This window comes from Palaemon carinicauda, chromosome 19 (genome assembly GCF_036898095.1).
Source record: "Palaemon carinicauda isolate YSFRI2023 chromosome 19, ASM3689809v2, whole genome shotgun sequence".
Lineage (NCBI taxonomy): Eukaryota > Metazoa > Arthropoda > Malacostraca > Decapoda > Palaemonidae > Palaemon > Palaemon carinicauda.
The window spans coordinates 66,063,028-66,068,027 of record NC_090743.1 but is presented as its reverse complement, the minus strand read 5'-3'; positions in this window follow the sequence as shown (position 1 = coordinate 66,068,027).

The following is a 5,000-nucleotide window of genomic DNA, read 5'->3' as shown; positions in this document are numbered from 1 at the left end:
ATAAAACCTCAGAATAAAACAAGAAAATATTCGACTCTGAAAATTTTATAATCACTTGTTTCACTGAAAACTAAAATTTACACAAATATTTAATCTTGGTAATAATGAAAAAACGGTAAACTTTAACACTCTAATGATTCAAATTCTATAGAAATTACATAAAGTAATTGATAAACTTTCAAGTTTTTAGCTCACATGAAGGTTCTGACCAGGTAGCATTACATATACACTTCATGTTTTTACATAGATCTCACTGGGCTAGTTGCAAAGATTTACATAATACCAGCACGTACACAAACACAATAAATTTGAAATCCCTTTTAAGGTTTCTCTAACGTTTTAACACTCTACACACGATATATGTTGTATAAAAACTTGTACACTTTGGAGAGGACGCACTCGAGGCCCTTGAGAGAGAGGATGAACTTTGGCTCTTTCACAGGACAGGCTGTTTCTCTTCTACCCTACGCATTCCTAGGGGCACATATATATTGACTTTTTTATTCTAGATTCTTCTAGGTTAGGAGTCTAGAAGCATGGTGGCTGGCCTAATGGCGTAAGCTTGCCAAAGATTACCTATCAGACGCCTAATCACACACCAGCGAGACGACTCTCTCTCTCAGTTACCTCCGCCCGCCTACCCCCTTGAAATAAAAAAAAGATAAAGACTAATTCGGGGTTTTTCAAGAACCTTTTAAACACCTACCAAATATAAGAATTGCACAATTTCTCACAAACATGGCGCAATACATCATGGAAACCTAAAAATAATGAATTACATAAGCCTTCGTTCATACCTCGTATGGTTTGTATAGCGTTGTCGTCCAAAGGAATTTGATAGTACTGTAGCCTTTTATCATGTCAATCTTGGAGATGAACCTTGCTTGTCTGATATTATCAAATAGTTGGTCGATGAGGAGCAATGGATAATGATCGGTCAACTGATCGAATTCAACTTTCAGTAGTCTATACACATCCTGAAAGATCTGTCAGGTTTTTTCACGAGCAAGTATGAAAAACTGTAAGGGCTAAAACTTTGTTCGGCTAATCCCTTTTGTAATAAATAGTCCACTTCTTTTCTCATGACTTCTCGATGATAACGGCAACTGTCGATAAGCCGGTTGTTTGAATGGTTTTTTGTTGTTTTGAGGTGTATCTCATGCTTTGTCAGGTTGGTTCGTTTCGGGACATCTGAGACCATTTCATGGAAACTTCTAATTAATTGGCTAAATTCCTCCTGTTGCTCCTGGTTCAAATGAGTTGATTTGTCTTCCAAGTTCCGAATGATAGACGAATTATTCACTTTGGTTACCAACCCTACTCATATCCATCATCGTCTTCCATGGATGGTATGGTTTGTGCCATACACACCTCTGAAGCTTTGGTCTCGTTTTCGTATAAGTAGGGTTTCAATTGGTTAACATGTACTTTCCTTTGACTTTTCCTTCTTCCTGGGGTTCTGATAACGTAGGTCAGGTCACTGATCTTCTCCAAAATATCGAATGGTCCCTGGAACTTGTTGCTGAGTGGGATTCTCCTTATTGGCAGGAAAAGCAACACCTGTTGTCCTACCTAAAACTGTCTGTCCTTACTTTTCATATCGAACCTTTTCTTAATTTTTTCTTGAATCGTTTTAAGGTTTTATAGGGAAAATTTCCTTATCTCGCCGATCCTTTTCCTCAAATTCTTGACATTTTCTCCATCCAATTCCTCTTGATCCTTCCCTTTTTCTGCCAACATTTTATTTCGTCTTTGCTGAAGGTTTCTCCTCGTACTTCAATTGGGTGTAAGGGAGTTTCCTTGATACACTCGCTATGCTTTTCAGCTGTCTGACAAACGTGACATGCCCTGGAAAACTGGCTCACGTCCTTATGCATGTCAGGCCAGAAAAAGTGCTTCATAATCTTCGCCATCATCTTCCTTATCTCCATATGTCCAGTCTCGTGGGCTACAGCGATCACCTGTCTTCTTAACGGTGCGGGAATTAAGATCTGACAGTATATCTCCCATTCGGCATTCCCAGCGATATCAGAGGGTCTTTGCTTCCTCATAAGCAACCCATCCTTAAGATAATAACAGGTAGGAAACTGCTGGGCCTCTGTCTCATCCACCACATGGTACAATAACTCTGTTAACGTCGCATCCTTCTGTTGCAATCCTATCAACCTTTTCCTACTCACTTGTCCTACTTCTACCGCTGAATTTTCTATTTCTTCTAAGTCCATTTCTTCTTTGTCTTCTTGTCCACTCTTCTGTCATCCCTCTTCTCTCGGGCTTACTTGTGAGTTCTCCTCTTGCGTACCGTCAAGGGAATCCTCTTCTTCGGAAAACAAATCCTCCAAGTTCATCGATCCTTTGGTTTCTTTTTCTTCTTCAGTAGCCACTTTTTTCGTCATACTCCTAGTCGTCATACCACTAGGAAACAGATATGAATAGTCCTTCTCGTATTCAGTCGTAGGACTATACTTCAATGGTTTCACCGTTACAATGGGACAAGGCACAACTTCATTACCCAGTAGGACTTCTACTCCTTCAACAGCCGATGAATCCTTTACCGCAAAACCAAAATTACCTGTCACCAACTCGCATGAAAGTTTTAAATGGCAAATAGGGGTAACCTCCTCACCCCTTATTCCCTTCAAAATAACTGAGTCTCCTGTGAGAGAATGCCCCACCAATGGGTGTACTCCTTGTGTCACCACACAATGGTTGCAACATGTGTCTCGCAATATCTTGACCGGAGGTTCACCCGATCCCGTATATTGCTGCTAACATACCTTCATAAATATCCGGTTTGAAGGTATCCACGATGTTTGGGTTTGTCCTATTCGTCGTGTAAACATTAGCCGCTTTATTTCTTCTTCGGTCTTTCCTGAATGTTTCTTTCTTTATTACATTCTTCAAAGTTTAATTAACCTTTACCACTTGGCTGACTGCTTTCGGTTGATTCGACCAACATTCCTTACTGACATGGCCTTTTTTTGCCACACTTATAACAGACAATATTAACCTTCTACATATCTTTCACGATACTTGAATAAGGATGATTGGACGATTGTTGCTGTGGTACTATCGCATTCTGCTTTGGACCAGTACCAGTTCTACTTCTGCTGTAAATATTGAATTTGTTCACATAGTTATTACTGAACTGGTTTCCATGGTTTAGCGAATACTTGACACTTGGTCGGAACGACGATTGAAACTTCATACCTGAGGAGGGTTTACGACTGATAATATTATAATGTTCACTCAGCGAAGCAGTTTTATCAAGTTTCTTCACGTCTCTCTCTCTCTCAAGTATGTTCGAATATGTTCTGGAATTCCTCGTAGATATTGTTCAAGTACTATCAGTTCTTCTAAATTAGCCATCTCCCTCATGTTAGCAGCCTTTATCCATCTTTTAAAACATCGTCGTACCTGATAAGTGTAATCCAGGAAAGTCATTTCCTCGTCCTTCCAGAAACTTCAGAAATTTTCATTATAATATTCAGGGGTCATATGGTACACTTGCAGCATGCTCCTCTTTACTTCTTGATACTCCTTTCTCTGGTCCTGAGATAAGGAAAGATATGCACTGCATCCTTTCCCAGTAAGTACACTCTGGTCATTCCATCGTTGATGCAAATTTTTTTTAAAATGATCGAGGAATTCATCAGGAGCCTCTTCTGTGAACTTAGGAATTAACCTCTGGGCCTTCGTCACATTAAACACGGGATCATGCAAAGCAGGGGTGATCTCAGTCTGTGTTCCGACTTTGCACGTGCCGTGTAATTTCCCTTGCCTCTTGTTCTCTCTCTTTTTCTTCCATTTTCCTCGCACGTCTTGCGACTTCTCTGGTTTCTTCTGCATTCATTTCCCTCGCACGACGTCCTTCTTCCCTTTCTTCTTCTTCTTCTTGTCTTCTCTCTCTTCCTTCTTGTTCTGCCACCATCTTCAACTTAATCAAATTTACTTCCGCTGCAATTTGTCGAATATCACCCTCTACATCCCTTACTGCTTTCATGTCTTCAGTTTGTGGGCCAATTTGTCCTTGCTTTGCTACAAATTCTTCTTCGGCTTCCTCCAACAGTTCATGAGCTGCTACAATATCTTCTCCCATCAATTTCTCCGAGTTTATCAACGCTTCTAAGACTATACACTTGATTTGGGCTTTAATCATTCCACACTTTGCATAGCCAACACAGACCATTATAATAGAGAGCCACTGAGCTTCAATTACATTAGCTTTTGACAATTCCTGAACGTTTGGGTTTTTCAAAAACTCTTGGATATTATACTGTGCCATTTTGTACTTTACAAAAACAATTATACCTCTCCAAAACATATATCCTAACAATACACAGAATCCTATCAGCACTAAACTGTTCAAACCTTTAATGAAAACACGGCCTTGTTATCACTAATATCTAAAACAGACTCGCTCGATCCCTAGGGTCTAGGCATCAAAAATATATTATAGTCCCGGGTCTGGGCACCAAAAATATAAACATATGGATTAATATCAACACAACATCGTGTTCAAATAGAAATAAATTTCTACCTCATACCTGGGATCGAACGCTAGCCCCTTCTGATGAAAGGCCAGGTCGAAACCAACCATGTCACGAGAGCCCATAAAAGAAATTGGAACCTGACCGCTACCAGCTGTCCGAGGATTTACCTGGCGAGACATCAGTCTCTTACCAGTGAGTTTTACCCAATTTCCCGGGCCACCACGTGACACAATTGGTAGTAATTCATTCAAATTACCCCTAATGAGTCAATATGGATTAATATCAACACAACATCGTGTTCAAATAGAAATAAATTTCTACCTCATACCTGGGATCGAACGCTAGCCCCTTCTAATGAAAGGCCAGGTCGAAACCAACCATGTCACGAGAGCCCATAAAAGAAATTGGAACCTGACCGCTACCAGCTGTCTGAGGATTTACCTGGCGAGACATCAGTCTCTTACCAGCGAGTTTTACCCAATTTCTCGGGCCACCACGTGACACAAT